We start from the raw sequence: 17,881 nt of genomic DNA, 5'->3' as shown, positions 1-17,881 counted from the left end.
GATAATTTTTCAGGGGGATAAAGTCAGGAAGGATTTTTTTGAAAACAATTTAATATTTTCTCATTTTCTGGTAATTGGCAAAAAAAACTATCAAATAGCTTTCAATTGACATCAGAGGAGAGTTGAAAAGATCTAAGTTTCTCCCCGATACACGTAGCTTTTCTTAATGTCAAAACTTTAATATTAATATTTCAGTTTTTGAAAAATTACCATTTTATAAAAATTTCATCTCGGCCAGACTTCTTGAAACGATGTAAGTATTGGGGTGGAGTGAATCATACTCGAAGAACTGAATGAGCCAAAAGAATTATCAACCAATAAAAAGTGAGTATTCTTTCAAAACATCAAAAACAGAACATGAAAAGTTAGTTGGGCAATGGGTCCTTTTTAATAACTGATTTTAGGTTGAAAAAGGTAATTTTGTCCGGTCAAAACGGCATAAAACTAAATCTGATAATTTAAAACTCTTAGTGCATTTGGTTTTTCATGCATGACAACAGTCAGTCCCCCAGTTTTTTTCTGTACTACGCAATAGTTTTCAATGCATTTGCCAGGTTAATCAATGAAAAACTTTTGTTCAAGTCTCCAGTTCAAATTATTTTGTCGATTACTACAACGTTGTTTTCAAAAAAACACTGCCCTTGCTGACCAGGCAGAGCCATAAATGTTCTGACTGGCAATTAGAGCTGAAGAAAAAAGTTTCAAATTGTTTACGAAAGATTAATAAGGTACAAAACTAGATTCAAAATCAATAACATGATACTTTGAAAAAAAACTCACAAGGGAGGATAAAATTAGGAAAAATTTGTTCAAAAAAAACTTTAGGTTTGTCTCAGTAATTTGGCAATTTGAAAAATAAACTGTCAAATAGGTCAAATAGCTTTTAATTGACGTCAGAGGGGAGTTGGAAACATCTAAGTTTCTCCCAGATACGCGAAGTTTTGTTTAAGGTCGATTTTTTTAGTTCTAATATTTCAATCTTTCAATAAACGACCAGTTTATAGCACAGCGGCGAAGCGGAGCTTTGCAACCTTGCGATGCAATACAAATATTCAAGAAAAAAACATAAGTTGAAAAAAGTTTCAAAATTGCAAAAAATTACGTGAATCAAAACTTTCGTTTGTCTAAAAAACAACTAGGGGTCAGCTGAAGCTGGAAATTGTGTTTCATATTGAATGAATTTGCTATACTGATACGGCAGAAAAAATGTGGTTTCAAAAATTGGACTCCTTTGTTGTTCCCTACTATAAGCCCAAAAGCTTAGTTGTTCCCTTCTTAAACAAGTGAGAAAAGTAAACATTTTTGAGATAATAAATTCTCACATAGAGATAACTTGTCTATTACAAATAATTAAGGAGCTGCCATTTCAGCAGATTAGTAATTTCACCTGGTTCTTTCAGTTGGTATTTTTCATCTCGGATTTGATTGTGTCAATTTTAAGAAAAATAAAAACTTACTAAAAAATTGGTCAAAAATTCTAAGAAACGGTCAAAAGGGTTTTCAAAACCCATGATTTTTTCCTGAAAAGAGCAGCTTGTGGTTGTTTAAGCAGAGAAGATTCCCAAAATTGGGTTTCTCGATTGAACACAACCTGAAAACTGGCAAAGCAGTTTTCGCGTAAAGTCAAAAAGTTTTCAAAACACGGTCAAAGTTTCAAAACTTCGATTCGTTTGAAGGCCACAACGTTTTTATTAATAAAAAAATAGCCAGGTATAATGGGCGGCTTTCAACAACCTGTTGTTTTGATTAAACCTATGATATCAGAAAAGTCCAAAATACGGTCAACTAATCAAACATTTGACATTTCCGAGAGTCCTGGTTTTTTGTGAGAAAAATAGGGCGTAGTCGCTTATGTAGAACGGATACACTCAACCTGTAACTTCGATTGAACCCAAACTCTCAGATTCGGGATGGTAGTTCTCGAGAAATGTCAAAAACTTTTAAAAAAACGGTAAGAAAAATCAAAATTTTGACTTTCCCGAGGACCATAATTTTTGATGTCAGAAAAATTTGGGGGTAATTGCAAGAGCAAATGAGCTTTCCAGAAAGCGTTCCTTGAATTGAACCCAAACTCTCAATTATGGTAGGGTAGTTTTCGAGAGTAATCAAAAAGTTTATAAAACGGTCAGAAGTCAAAAATTTAACTACTCCGAGGGCCATAAATGATAAATTTGGCGAAAAAAATAGGTAGAAAAATTTGGGCTTAGGTGCTCAGGCAGCAATTTTTTTGAAATCGTTCTTTTCATTGAAACAAAAATTTCAAATTTGAGAGGTTTTTTAGAAAACAAAAAAAATCAAAAATGTGGATCAAACTTTCTCGTAGGCTGCAAACACAGGGGTCAAGTAAAAATAGACTCTAAGGGAGTTTACAGGCGCACAAGAGATAAGCACAAGCCTCAAGACAAGCACGAACTTGGATATACTTTTCTGATGAAAAAAAAATGAAATGTCAACAAACCGATTGGTAAAAATACAAACAATATGAAAAATGCAGATGGCAGTGTTGAAGTTTTGGTTCCCTTGGAACGACCCAAAATTAGGTTTTTAAGTCATTAGAAACAGACCGAAACAAATTTTAGCCGGGAACGCAATTAAAATTGAGTTCATTATGAACCAAGATACAAGTTAGCCGGGAACGCAATTAAAATTGAGTTCATTATGAACCAAGATACAAGTGATTCAAATGATTCTGTTAATCTAAAGGTTAACTCGAAAAAAGTCTATACTCCAGTTAGATGACGCTTGCTAATCGCAAGCGTAAAAATATTTCAAGAACAGATTTCATAAAACAAAATAAGTATTGGACGAGAGCGGCTCATGCACGAAGAGCCGAATAAGCCAAATACAATATCAGCCAATAAGATATGATTATTCAGAAAATTATCAAAAGAAGCAAGTTTTTTTTATTCTTTCGATTTTCAGTTGAAAACAGTACAATTTTGTCCAGTCAGAACGGCAAAAAGAGCAGAATCTGATGGTTTGAAACGCTTACTGTAGTTTGCTTTTCGCGCATGAGAATAGTCAGTCCCCCAGTATCATCTCTATTACGCAATAGTTTTCAAAATTTTCATCAGGTTAAGCAATATAAAACCTTTATTCAAGTCTCCAGTTCAGATTCCAATATCAACTAGTAGATTTTTCATTTAGAAACGAGTGCTTGTTCACCAAACAAAGTACTAAACAAAGTACTGAAACAAAGTTCTTTTTGACTCCCAGAAATTGGCTAGATCATTTGCAAAAAACGGAAACTAATGAGCTTTTTGTTTCGACCATTGAAAATGGGGGGAATTTTGTATTCGGTTGTTTTAGTTTCTTTCCTTTTTGTTTTCAACGCCAAATCAGGTACCATAATTAATTACCCGAATTGTTTGATCTATATATTTAATGGTTTTAAATTTGAGCTCAGGAAAAGAATATTTTTCGAATGCTACAAAAAAATATTCGTCAAAAACGCTTAGTTCAATATTCGAAATAAGCTTGATTAAAAAAACCGCACCAAGCAGGCCCCGGATTTTTATATCAAATAAGTTTTTCAGTAGTAGTTAACTGTCAGTTTACAAAAAAAAAATTTTTTTTGAAAGTCAATGGTGAAAGACAAAGGTATATTTCAAATTACATAAAAAAAATTGGCAAAATCGCTTAGTTAAGAGATGGAAATTTGACTGATAAAAAACACCTCAAACATAAACAGTAAGCCCTTTTCTTCGCAATTCGGAATAATGATCCGGACAAAAAAAATGGACAAAAAAAAACAATTGCACCAACTTTGTTTAAGAAATAGAACCCATACCAAATAAATTTTCTAAAACAGATCTGAAATAATCTTTTTCAGATCTAAATATCAGATTTGAAATAGGTTGTGAAATGTTTAAATAACGCTTGGATACTCTAAGGATTGGTCTTTTCATATCTAATTTCAGGTCTGAAATTTTCTTTTTCTTGGTTATTTCAGATCTGAAAAAATCTATTTCAGATATATTTTCAGATCTGAAATTTGTTTTTCAAGGTTATTTCAAACCTGAAGTTTTCCATTTCAGATGCAAATTTCAGATCTGAAATTTGTAAAGTCTTATCAAGATCTGAAATAAAGAATTTCAGATCTGAGAATCAACTTATGTAAGAAATAAAGAATTTCAGATCTTGCACAGAAAATCCCCTGGTTACGGGTATGCTGCCAATTTTTGCGCCTTTAGAAAACAAAAAAAAATCAAAAATGTGGATCAAATTTTCTCGTAGGCTGCAAACACAGGGGTCAAGTAAAAATAGACTCTAAGGGAGTTTACAGGCGCACAAGAGATAAGCACAAGCCTCAAGACAAGCACGAACTTGGATATACTTTTCTGATGAAAAAAAATGAAATGTCAACAAACCAACCGATTGGTAAAAATACAAACAATATGAAAAATGCAGATGGCAGTGTTGAAGTTTTGGTTCCCTGGAATGACCCAAAATTAGGTTTTTAAGTCATTAGAAACAGACCGAAACAAATTTTAGCCGGGAACGCAATTAAAATTGAGTTCATTATGAACCAAGATACAAGTGATTCAAATGATTCTGGTAATCTAAAGGTTAACTCGAAAAAGTCTATACTCCAGTTAGATGACGCTTGCTAATCGCAAGCGTAAAAATATTTCAAGAACAGATTTCATAAAACAAAATAAGTATTGGACGAGAGCGGCTCATGCACGAAGAGCCGAATAAGCCAAATACAATATCAGCCAATAAGATATGATTATTCAGAAAATTATCAAAAGAAAGCAAGTTTTTTTTATTCTTTCGATTTTCAGTTGAAAACAGTACAATTTTGTCCAGTCAGAACGGCAAAAAGAACAGAATCTGATGGTTTGAAACGCTTACTGTAGTTTGCTTTTCGCGCATGAGAATAGTCAGTCCCCCAGTATCATCTCTATTACGCAATAGTTTTCAAAATTTTCATCAGGTTAAGCAATATAAAACCTTTATTCAAGTCTCCAGTTCAGATTCCAATATCAACTAGTAGATTTTTCATGTAGAAACGAGTGCTTGTTCACCAAACAAAGTACTAAACAAAGTACTGAAACAAAGTTCTTTTTGACTCCCAGAAATTGGCTAGATCATTTGCAAAAAACGGAAACTAATGAGCTTTTTGTTTCGACCATTGAAAATGGGGGGAATTTTGTATTCGGTTGTTTTAGTTTCTTTCCTTTTTGTTTTCAACGCCAAATCAGGTACCATAATTAATTACCCGAATTGTTTGATCTATATATTTAATGGTTTTAAATTTGAGCTCAGGAAAAGAATATTTTTCGAATGCTACAAAAAAATATTCGTCAAAAACGCTTAGTTCAATATTCGAAATAAGCTTGATTAAAAAAACCGCACCAAGCAGGCCCCGGATTTTTATATCATATAAGTTTTTCAGTAGTAGTTAACTGTCAGTTTACAAAAAAAAAATTTTTTTTGAAAGTCAATGGTGAAAGACAAATGGTGAAATCGCTTAGTTAAGAGATGGAAATTTGACTGATAAAAAACACCTCAAACATAAACAGTCCGCCCTTTTCTTCGCAATTCGGAATAATGATCCGGACAAAAAAAAAATGGACAAAAAAAACAATTGCACCAACTTTGTTTAAGAAATAGAACCCATACCAAATAAATTTTCTAAAACAGATCTGAAATAATCTTTTTCAGATCTAAACATCAGATTTGAAATAGGTTGTGAAATGTTTAAATAACGCTTGGATACTCTAAGGATTGGTCATTTCATATCTAATTTCAGGTCTGAAATTTTCTTTTTCTTGGTTATTTCAGATCTGAAAAAATCTATTTCAGATATAATTTCAGATCTGAAATTTGTTTTTCAAGGTTATTTCAAACCTGAAGTTTTCCATTTCAGATGCAAATTTCAGATCTGAAATTTGTAAAGTCTTATCAAGATCTGAAATAAAGAATTTCAGATCTGAGAATCAACTTATGTAAGAAATAAAGAATTTCAGATCTTGCACAGAAAATCCCCTGGGTACGGGTAAGCTGCCAGTTTTTGCACTAACAAAGGTCAGTTTTGTCTCCTTTAGTTAGTCGGGATCTCACCCCTTGCTACCTAATGGAACGAATGTGGAACGAATGGAACGAATCTAACACCCCCTGGGGAGGAGGGTGGGGTTAAATAGTTACAAGGATCTATTATTTGATCAAAAGTTACGCCAAAAGTAACGGATTGATCGACTCAATTGTTGTGATAAACTTATTAAATAGTTTCAGAGACAGAGATGTCTAACGCAAATCAACCAATTGGAAATGATGAACAGCTTGAGGTATCCGAGGAAGCAAATCTACCGAACCTGAGATACCAAGATCAGACTCCGATACCAAAATCATTATCAAACCCGAAGAGACCAAATGAAGTTATGAGTCCATTAAACGAGCAAGAAAGTAAGAAGCAGAGTATTGACATAGAAGAAGCTGTCGAAAATGCCATCAACACAGCACTCCCAAAAATTCTGGAAAAACTAAAACTTGATTTGAAGAACGAATTGCAGACAGTCATAGGAAATGCAATAAGAGCCGAATGCGCAAACCTTAAGAAAGAAATTTGCGAAGAGCTTAACGACGAAATGAAAAACAGCGAACTCAGAAGTACCTTAAGGACCCTGTGCGAGACTGAACAGCAGGAAACATACAACAGACGTGACAATATTCGAGTACTGGGAATAAACGAAACTAGTAGAGAGCAGCCTGAAGAGACAATCAAGAAGATTATATCCATCTCTAAGGAGATTAATGCAAAGGTAGAGGAAGGCGATATTTCAATTGCTCATCGATTACCAGCCAAAAATGTAGCAGCCCGCCCTATCATTGTGAAGTTCTCCAGGCGCATAGCCAAAGTGGAAATTATGAGGAAAAAAAAAACCTTGCGAGACAAGCCTTCCACTGAAAATGTTAAAGTATTTGAAGACATCACCAGAGCACGAGTGAAGTTTCTGAAGCTTATGAAAACTGACAAGCGCATCGCATCAACATGGACCAGAGAGGGCATGATTTTATACACTTTCCAAAATCATGATCAAGTGTATAGATATCAAAATATTTTCCATGCTGCATCAGATCTTGGTTACAGTTTCAATGACACCATGAATTGTTTTCGTGACTGATAATGTGAATCCCTCAATTGTGCTTAATAATGAATTATCCCAAATTACCTGTTATAATAATCAATCTGGTCATAAAGCGGATTTCTTTAATTTTTCTGTGCTACACCTAAATATCATGTCTTTAAAACCACACTATGAAAAATTGGAAGCACTTATTTTAAGTCTTGAGTCTCCACCTGATATAATTTGTTTAAGCGAAACATGGCTAAATGAAACAGATGAAGGTAAAATTTACCTGATAAATGGTTATAACCAATGCCTTATGCAAAATCGAAATGGCATGAGAGGAGGAGGAGTGATGGTTCAGGTACATAAAAACTGTAATTTACTGAAACAACGAGATGTCACATTTGAAGAGGCTTTATTCGCGGAGGTCGAAAAAAACAATTACAAATTAAAAATAGCCGTCATCTACAATCCACCAAGAATAAACAAGTTACTCTTTACTGACAAACTTGAACAGTTTCTTGAAGATAATAGCACACATTCTGACCCTTTCATTGTATGTGGCGATTTCAATATAAATACACTGCAAGAAAATCAACTCACCATTAATTACCTGAACGCTATAAACTCGAATGGGTTTGAGTATTTTGCATCAGAACCTACTCGTGTATCATTAACAACATCAACTTGTTTAGATCACTTCATCTATCAAAATATTGCAAATCCCAATTCCACGGTGTTAGAACAAGAAACTATATCAGACCACTATCCAATCCTCTTAGATTGGTCAATAAAGCAATGTAAAAAAGATATATCGATAACATTCCGTGATACATCTTTTCTGAGGAAGGCTTCAAAATGTAGAGAATTTGAAAATGAATTACAGCGTGTGTTAAGTGAACAGGAAGAAATTCTCATGGGTACCGAAGATCCCAGTGAGTCTTTTAATTTATTCAAATGTATCTTTGAAAATGTCCTAGACAAATTCGCTCCGCTAAAGGCAATTTCACCAAGAAGCAAAACTCAGCCACCATGGTTCAACAATGATCTTAAAAATCTGCGAAATAAGCGCAATGCAGCCCATCGAAGATGGAAAAATAATCCTGAAAATCCAGAAACCCTAGTGAATTTTAAAAAACAAAGACAAAAGTTTGAAAACGCCGTTAAATGCAAGAAAAGAACACATTACATGAATAAATTTAGACATTGCATTGGAGACTCAAGACAAACATATAAGTTACTCAATGAATTAAATTGTAAGAACTTAGCCCAATCAAATATTCCTGTTCTAGATTCATGCCTTCAAGTCCAAGAAAATCCATCTAATAAAGATATTGCTGACAAATTCAATGATTTCTTCACTAACATTGGAGAGAATTTGAAAAAAGAGTTGCCTAAAATAGATCCACCATGCTTACCCAAATTAAATCACTCCATGTTTCTTTTTAAGGTAACAGAACCAGAAATACACCAAATCATCTCTCAATTGGACGATAAATCGACATCTGGGGATGATTACGTCAGTAACTTAATTGTCAAATCTTCTAAAAATGCTGTTGCTCCTTTATTAACAATACTTATTAATGCGTCTTTTTCTAAAGGTGTTTTCCCTTCCGAACTTCGTAAAGCCAAAATTGTTCCAATCCACAAAGAAAAATCGCGGCGAGATGAAAACAACTATCGGCCAATTTCTTTACTAATAGTTTGGAGCAAAATCTATGAACGCGCAATGCACAACAGATTATATTCTTACTTTGAAAATTTATCCCTTTTATACAACAAACAATTCGGCTTTAGAACCAAACATAGTACAATAGATGCAGTAGCTGAATTGACAGAAAATCTAAGAATGAGAAGTCATACAAATGAAATTTATAGTTTTTTCTTGGATCTTAGGAAAGCCTTTGATACTCTCGATCATCAAATACTACTAAATAAACTGGAATCTTATGGTATAAGAGGAAATTGTAACCGGTGGTTTCAGACCTACTTATTTGAACGGACTCAACGAGTTTTAGTAAATGGACAATTCTCTGATTGGAAGAAAATAACATGCGGTGTTCCTCAAGGCTCGATACTGGGACCTTTGCTTTTCCTAATTTACGTAAATGACCTTCCATCAGCATGCAAATCAGTTGAAGTAACACTGTTTGCAGATGACACCAACCTGACGGCAATTGGTTGCCAAATAACTCAAATTAGAGAAGATATTGGCAAGCTGGATCGTTGGCTTCTCGCCAACAAGTTAATAGTTAATAGTGATAAAACAAATCAAATGAATATAAAAAGTGCTTCCAATTATCGCTTCAAGCTTAATTCTTCTAACATTATACTAAAACCCGTATGCAAATATCTAGGAATTTATATAGATTGTAAGTTATCTTATCAAACTCATATTAATAATGTTAAAATGAGACTCGGTAAACAATGTGGTATTATATCAAAACTGAGGCATTACGTGCCGCTTTCACAATTACTAGAATACTACAGAAGTAATGTTGTTCCTATAATACAATACGGAATTCTGATTTACGGTTGCTGCAGTCGAAGTTCACTGGAGTGTTTATTTCTTTTACAAAAGAAAATAATTAAATTTATGTTCTTTCGAAAGAAAATGTACTCCTGTAATGACATTTTTCTTAAATACAATTTTCTATCGGTTTTCGAATTGCATGTATACGAATTGCTCAAATTTGTTCTGCGCTCAATTAATTCCTTTCATTCAGAGAGTTTCCTTAACAATTTGTTTGTTTTTAATAATCGGCAGAGACAAACAAGAAACTCAAAATACAATTTACTATTAGAACCTCTTTGCAAGAAAAGATTTGAACGTTTTTCTATCCGATATCGTGCTTGCAAGCTTTTTAACTTATTGAGACTGCAAAATATAATTCCTGAAAATATTGAAAGTTTTTCTGAGACAAAAGTAAAAGTGTTTTACCATAATTTCAAAAATACATTTTTGTTGCAAAACGACGAACTAACAAAACTTATCTACGATTTGTAGTACTTTTTCCCTTTTTCCTTTTTTCTTTAAAATGATTATCGTTGGTTAAATGCTACCAGGCAACTGCTCTAGCTTCCGATTCTCGTGCTAAAATATGAAGCTCTAAATCCTTGTAGTTCAGGAGATATGGCCATTTTTACGATTTTTCGAAAAATATTAAACACTTAGTAAAAAAAAAAAAAAAAAGAAGAAAAGGAAAGGAGAAGGGGAAAAGAAGAGAAAAAAGAAAAAAAATTATTTTTCTTAAAAATTATTTTAAAACTCACCTGCGACCGTGAACCTGGTTGTCTTAAGTTAAAGTTGATGGGCTCTTTCAGTAACGCCAACAAAAAATCTTAACTTACGGAAGAAAACCTACTTCAAAACTTTTTTTTTTTTTTTTTTTTTTTCAAATTTCGTTTTTTTTTTTTTTTCATTAAATATTAGTGTTAAATCTTTATGTTTGAACAACTTAAGGGTAGACCCTGGAGGACCTTTAGGTCCCGTTGTCTATCCTCTCTAAGTCGCATCATTTAACTTAAATTATAAATATATTCAATGTTGTATTTAATGCTGACTAGAGAAATAAATTCTTTCTTTCTTTCTTTCTTTCAAATATTATCGAAGTCCGCTTTGTGTAGTTCAGGAAGATATATTCTCCCAAATTTTGAATAAATAATTTTTTTTGATAGCCAAAAAGTCAGTTTTACCGTGGGGTGAAAACTAACTCATTTGTTTATTCATGCAGGGTATTTACTGTTAAACGGCCCAAGTAACTTTGAAATTAATTTCGACAAAACTGAAACTAATTTCGGCTGAATTTTGTTGTCTCCTGGAATTGCTGATTGGAATGCTTGGCCGTATTCCTCCATTTTGATTGGCTAAAATAGTTAATCAGTCTAGAATGCAAACATATCAGCTCAAGATACAAAAATATTGGTTTTGGCCCCTTTATTGCATAAGGTTTATCGAAATTGCCCCCTTTTTGGTTGACACGATCCTTATATATCAATAAATCTCAAGCAAGGTTAATAAGATCCTCATATCGAAAATATTCTCAAGCAATGTTCTGCGCGTTTTTTTAAATACATATTTTCCACGATATCAGTTTCAAAAATAATCCGTGGCTAGGGGGATATTTCTACGAAACAAGTCATTTAGGGCAGGAAACTGCCTGATTGATTCGACACTTCATGTGGCTATGTCAACAGTTTTGAGCCCTTTAAAAGACACGTCTAATTATTTATCGGATTTGTATAAACAGCTGGACACGTATTTTACGTATTTCGAATTTACGTATTTTGAGTACAGTTTTCGATCTTTCAACACAACATACACCAGTCGCAATGACGTTCCAAAAATAAAATTAATAGATTAGAATGGATTTTCATGGTCTGTCTCCATAAAATTCGAAGGTAATCGATTATAATGGACGATAACCGATTATGAAACAAAAATGCAGAAATCAATTTAACCTATTTGAAACCAGTTCAAAACAAGTATCTTATATATCCAATTTTATTCTTGATACTTATCATTGTAAAATAAATGGAATTAACCAATCATGATCCATGAATGAAACTTACAATAATTTTTAAGGCTAAATTTATTTATAGTTTCAGCCAGAGAAGAATAAATTTCACTATGAAAGCAGTTGCTCTTCCTCTCGTCCAACCTCGCAACAATATCAGTACATACTAGATCTATTGAGACTCGGAAATACAAAAGCAAGATTAGGATCGGTATTAGACAAAGAAGTTGCACGAATCTATCCGGCCCAAAATAAGATAGCGTGACCAACAGACGGTGATCCTCATCCAAAATTACTCTATGAGAAAGCCACCCGGACATAAACTCACATTATAATTGATTAAAATCCTAGAACCGCCCCTGCATAAAGCAAGGAATTTACTATTCTCACATATGCTATTTCTGAGAATACTCTGCCTCACAGATGCAATGAAAGAATTCGTGTGTAGAATGTGTTCAGATTTCCAAAAAAAAGAAGAATATCTATGTTCGGGTTGATTTTTTTGACAAAATCAAATTTACGGAGCAACGAGTGCTTTTACATGGTTAATTATGAAGACCAAATATAGGGAGTGGATCTAGGCTTTTCTCGAGTAGGGGGGGGGGAGGGAGGTGGCGGATTTTCAAAAAAAGTGAAATGAGATTTTTGTAGACCTTTTCTTAGGTCCACCAAATTGATTTTATGAGCACTCTAATTCGCCATAAAGACCCTGTTTAAACCAAAAATAAATTGAAAAAAAAACAGGCCAAAAAATGCGTTTTAAAGCCTTTTTTTTTAAGTTTTGGCAAAAAATCAGGTTTTTTGGCCAACGCTCTCTCTCAAAAGTAGTAAACTTTGGCGCCCAAGGCAGATCTATTTACTTATTCTATTTACTTATTCTATTTAATTACAAAAAATTAAAATTTCAACATCTTGAACCGAAATTATTAACTATTTTGATGGGCTAGAATAGGCCAATGAAGTTTCTGCACAATTTGCCTACAATTTTGAGTCGACTTACAATTAAGCCGAGTAGGCCAAAAACAAAGATTGTTTGCTTAACTATTCAATTTTATTTCGCAAACAGGGCGCAGACTTGACAGAAGAATTAGGAGACCAGAAGAAATAGCAGACCAAAAACAGCTCAAGAAAAAAATGACTACCATCATTATCTGTTAGGCCTCGTTCAAAATCGGCACAAGGGGTCAGAATTGCATAATCCAAACGAAATCAATGTTTTATTCTCTGCATTTATACATTGAGTAACCCTTAATTGCAAAATTAAGAAATTGGGACGTATTAAATGAAAAGGTTCCAAGGCGCCTTTAGAAAATTTAGGGTCAGTCAGCCAAAAAAGGAATATCTCAAATTAGTACAAAAAGGGCTTTTCTTTCGGGTCGGCAGGGGGTCAAATCCACGAGGAGCGTACGCCAGGCTTGTTAACTACATGCTGCCTTTTGCAAATTGGGGGCCAATTCGTTACAAAGTTCAAAATTCGTGCTTAAATGTTCAATTTTTTCTTTATAGCCAAAGTGTTACAAGTTACTATAGGGAAGCACATAGATAGCAAGATCCGTAGCGTTTCAGTCCCACTAAAAGCGGTTGTCTTAACAGCTGTTGTCTTAATTACCGGATACCACTAAAACACCGCATCTGATCCGGTGGGTGCCTAAGAAATGAGACGACAAGAAATTAGACGACCGTAAAGAAACAGAATTTACGGACAACCAGTATTTACTCAGCCAAATATTAATTTGTGTCTGTAAACAAATTTCACACAATTTGCTCGCAAGATATTGTCTCAAATGGACAAGCTGTTTTTACTCAGCCAAGAAAAAAATTATGTCTGTAAACAAGTTTCACGCAATTTGCTCGCAAATTATTGTCTCGATTGGACAACCAGTATTTACTCAGCCAAAAGATAATTTAAGTCTGTAAACAAGTTTCCCACGAGTTCTTGCCTTACTCCGTTATTTTCTGGTTGTCTAACTTGCTTGTCGTCTAATTTCCTAAATCCCGATTCAATGTGTTTGGTCTTCATGCAGTTCTGTGCTAACATAGAAAAGGTGCTAGTGGTGTGACAGCTAACTTCAAACGGAGCTTTGGTGATTGGCGACCGCTTGCTCCGCTGCGCTTCAATTCACCACGAGTGTTATTGTGCGCGTAAATCTTTCTTTTGCCGCTAATTTGGACTGTTGTGTTTTTGAAGCTGATAGTTTTGTTGACAAATCGTGAGATAATTGGCTTAATTGGGAAAGCTTGGCTCCAGACTGAGAGTCTTTTTGAGTCTATTAACCAGTCATCTATTAATCTAACCTTGTCTGGTTGTCCAATCGAGACAATAAGTTGCGAGCAAATTGCGTGAAACTTGTTTACAGACATAATTTTGTTCTTGGCTGAGTAAAAACTGCTTGTCCATTTGAGACAATATCTTCCGAGCAAATTGCGTGAAATTTATTTACAGACAAATTAATATTTGGCTGAGTAAATACTGGTTTTCCACAAATTCAGTTTCTTTAGGGTCATCTAATTTCTTGTCGTCTCATTTCTAATCAGTCTATTAATCAGCGGCTTAGGGAGAGCTCGAAAACTCATTTCGGTCGACCTAAAAAAGGTCGGCAAAATTTTCGAAATTTTTTTGAAAATGCCCCATCGAGAAATTTTAGATCCACCCCTGCTATAGTTATTACCAATATTTTCTACTAATCTACAAATTTGTGAGCCTGAAAACAACTTAATAAGATTAATAAGAGAGCCAAAAGCAGAGAGAGATATTTTTCCCAAATAGAATCCAGAGGTTTGCTGCTTTTTTCATTTTTCATGTTCATCATAATTCTGAAAATCCACCAAAAAAATTGTTCTTCAAACTGTTTTCCACTGGGCAAAATTAAACTTATTTTGCTCAAGCGCATAACCATTTTGTACTTCAAATTTTTTTTGACTAACATAGATAACTGAAACCCAACGAACGGCTCAAAAATTTCTCAACTCCAAGCTTTTCGAATCTTCACCAACAGTGCCAGATGAACACAGTATCGCTTTGAAAATCAAAGACGACCCATTGACGACTAACAATCAGACATTGCTCAAGTGAACGAGCGCTGAGTTGACTTTTTTTAAAAATTCCTGTCGTTCTACAAAAAAACTTTGCCCCGAGAAAATGTTTCAAATTTTGACCCAGCAAAGCAAAATTAAAGCAGAATAATTAACTTCTGTCGAATCAAACCGAATCACCATCAGTTTTTCATGGGGCGAATATCAAGAGCCACGAAAACCACTTTCATGTCAAAGACCACTCTTGACTAATAAATTTAGTAGTGGAGCAGCATTATTCAGGGAAGCATCACATACTCGAAATAATTGGTGAACTCAAACGAGTTTCGATAGACCTGGGCAGTCGAAGACGAAATCATCGACTCCTCGAACAGGAATTTATCGAACCAAATTTTTCTCTCAAGGTTTCAGTTTTCTCTCTTAATGGTAAAATTACGGCCAAATATTCTGACTTCATCAGATAATTCGGAATAAGCAGGCAAAAGAAATATGAATTCACCGCACAAATTTAAAGCCTAAACTCTACGAAGGTCCTCCACGCAAAGACAGACAAAAGCAGATATCAAACTCAACAGCATTGGTCGCACACGCTTCTTGTAGCAGCCAATTCTCTACCGATCTCTTCAAGTTCCTGTATTTCCCTGGCACTTGGGATAATTTTAACGACAAGCACTCCAATGGTGTGACATAAAAATGCACGGCACCTTTTTTGGGCTCACTTCAGTACCTGATTCTAACCGTAACCTAATTCTGGTAGGGGTCGACACGCAGCAACGGTCAAACGTAGTGGTTCTTAACTGTCAACCGGTCATCGCAAAGAAATCTGAGACCCCGAAATGATTCAGTGATAGACGTTTTGTGGACAAGGTCTCAAAAAAAGCATACCGGACCCGATGGTCGTTAACCAGCGAGAAAGCCCAATCGAAGGCATTTTACCACCAAACAAACTGGTCACTCTCAGACTTCCTTACCCTTATCGATCCGACGACATACAGGCCTGTTTCTGTTGCAGAGACAAGTATCACTTGGTTATCAGGCACTATCCCTCCTACGGAAATTCCCAGTTGATACTGTTGTATATCGGAAACAATTTTCACACCGCTGACAATGATGCTCACTCATTGTTGCTGTAAAAGCAGGACTAAAATAACTAAGAGAGGAAGAGGGAAACTTCATCAACCGTAGACCCTGAAATTAAGAAAAATTAAAAACAGTTTGACAAAATCCCTAACAAAAAGCGCAACTTTTTTTAAAATTCATGTTTGGTTTCGTCATAGATCCCCTGTGATTTGCTGATTGGCAATCTCACCATAGCTCGTTCGTCTGGGCCATACGTGTGACAGTTCCAGTTCGATTGATTTGAAGAGCATCAATTTTTGCTGACGGGGCTGACTAGAATTAACATGAACAGTTGTATGATGCTTCTTTTGACATATCTTGCACAGTGGTGTTGAAGGACATTGCTGGATGCCGTCGCTAGCAGAAAAACAAATGAAGCACATTCTAGTGCTGGTGTCGAATTTTGTTTTTTCTGATGTTGTCATCTACCTGTATTTTACACACTGTCATATTGGATGTCGCTGTTGTTAGGTTTGAATTTTACACTGTGGTAAAGAGAAGCTATTCTTATGAGACCGTTTCTTTTTTGACAAGAACATCTGCTGCTCATCTTCTGGCTCATGGGGTCTGGAATGGGTCACCTCTAGATGTCTGACTCTGTTGTCTCAGATAACCATGAGTCGATCCTTCTAAGATTCAGGATCGAGATTCTCGAAGAGAAGGAAATGCCACAAGTCGTTTTCTACTGACCTCCCAGTGCTCTGATGGACTGCAAAGTCTCGTTGAAGACTGAGTGTTGCAGAGAAAAGAATCAATAGGTCATCGGGGACTATCCCTCTTAAGTAAATCCTCAGTTGATAGTGTTGTATATCGGAATCAGTATTCACTCTGCTGACATTGATTCACACTCGTTTTTGCTGTAAAACCAGAACTAAGATAGCTAAGAGAGGAAGAAGGAAACTTCATCAACCGTAGACCCTGAAATTAAGAAGAATTAGAAACAATTTGACAGATTCTTTAACAAAAAGCGCAACATTTTCTCATTTTTTTAATTCTAACTGTTTATTACATTTGATTCGGATAATAATTTTTGAATATTTTGCACTTAATTAGTAAGGTTTACTGTAGCTATATCTAAAATATTCTACAATCATCCATTGGTGTGCTATTGTCATCATGCACATACCGCCATCTTGCATTAGACTTCGCGATAGATGGAAAGCGGTTGTATCGTATGAAAACTGAAATAACGATGATTTACTTACTATAAACTGCGGGTAAATGAGATGAATAAATACTGGGAAAATAAAATGGGTTTTTAAATGAGTTTACATGTGAACAAATTATCTTGCCATTTAAAAAATGCTTTCTTTGCTCCAGTAATGAATTATTAGTCTTTCACATTTCAGATGGAGATGAAATTTGTAAGCAGTACAAAGAAGGCGGGAGTGAAGTTGTCAGGTTTGATTGCGGGGAAGATGGAAGTTGTGGAGAAGGTGGCGAAGGTGAATTGGATTGTCGGGTGGTCCTCAGGCGGCTTGAGGTGGTCGATGCAGCCCCTGATTCATTTTTTTTTGAACTTTGTTTTTATTTTTGACCTGTTTTTGATTATTCGTCGAAATGCTGCCCCTGAACGTCTCGTACAAGAAGGTTTAGTCTTAACTTTCGAAGCTGATTAAAATCTTCGGTGTTCTTATTCAGAAAATTAAGGGCGAACTTTGCGACTAAAGCTCCAATGCGTAGAATTTTACCAAAAGACACCCATCAATCCAAATCGAAGAAATTTCCGCTCTTTTTGTCTGCCCAAATGTTAGTCCTGGTTGCTTTTGCCGCTTGCATGGTTTCCTCCCCGCCAGTATCCTGAGTGAGCAAGATGATTTCGTCGAATGACCGTTTGAGTTCGTTCGTTTTTTAATTTGATTCGAGAATTGTTGGTTGTGATGGAATACAAAATTCATTTGACTACAACCAAGAAAGCCCTGACCAATAAAGCTGCAAACTTTGTATGTCAGCTGATGCTACTGGTCGCGTTGTATGATTGGCTGGGCTTTGATGAGCCGGAACGTGTTTCCACTTGTCGGCTGGTAGCATCTGTTGAGCTTTGGCTATACGGTTGGCCACAAAAGTAGAATACCTGTTTGGAGTTGATCTCAACCAAGCAAGTGCTATTGTTGAATCACTCCAGGCGCTAACATC

The 17,881-nt window shown here is 35.1% G+C and overlaps 2 protein-coding genes across 3 annotated transcripts in view; one reads left to right on the top strand and one right to left on the bottom strand.

Moving 5' to 3' along the window:
- LOC134847922 (chromobox protein homolog 3-like) overlaps positions 1 to 17,881 on the bottom strand; it is a 359,550-nt gene that overhangs the window by 268,795 nt on the left and 72,874 nt on the right. The window lies entirely within an intron of this gene.
- The window catches only part of LOC134847920 (translin-associated factor X-interacting protein 1-like), a 117,425-nt gene continuing 105,752 nt past the window's right edge, over positions 6,209 to 17,881 (top strand). For both annotated transcript variants that reach the window (XM_063865207.1, XM_063865208.1), the window contains exon 1: positions 6,209 to 6,236. The gene's annotated coding sequence lies outside the window, so the exon portion shown is untranslated. The remainder of the gene's footprint in view (positions 6,237 to 17,881) is intronic.

Source organism: Symsagittifera roscoffensis, chromosome 6 (assembly GCF_963678635.1).
Source record: "Symsagittifera roscoffensis chromosome 6, txSymRosc1.1, whole genome shotgun sequence".
NCBI classification, from domain to species: Eukaryota; Metazoa; Xenacoelomorpha; order Acoela; family Convolutidae; genus Symsagittifera; species Symsagittifera roscoffensis.
The sequence above is the reverse complement of the archived record's forward strand: the minus strand, read 5'-3'. Positions and strand labels throughout refer to the sequence as shown.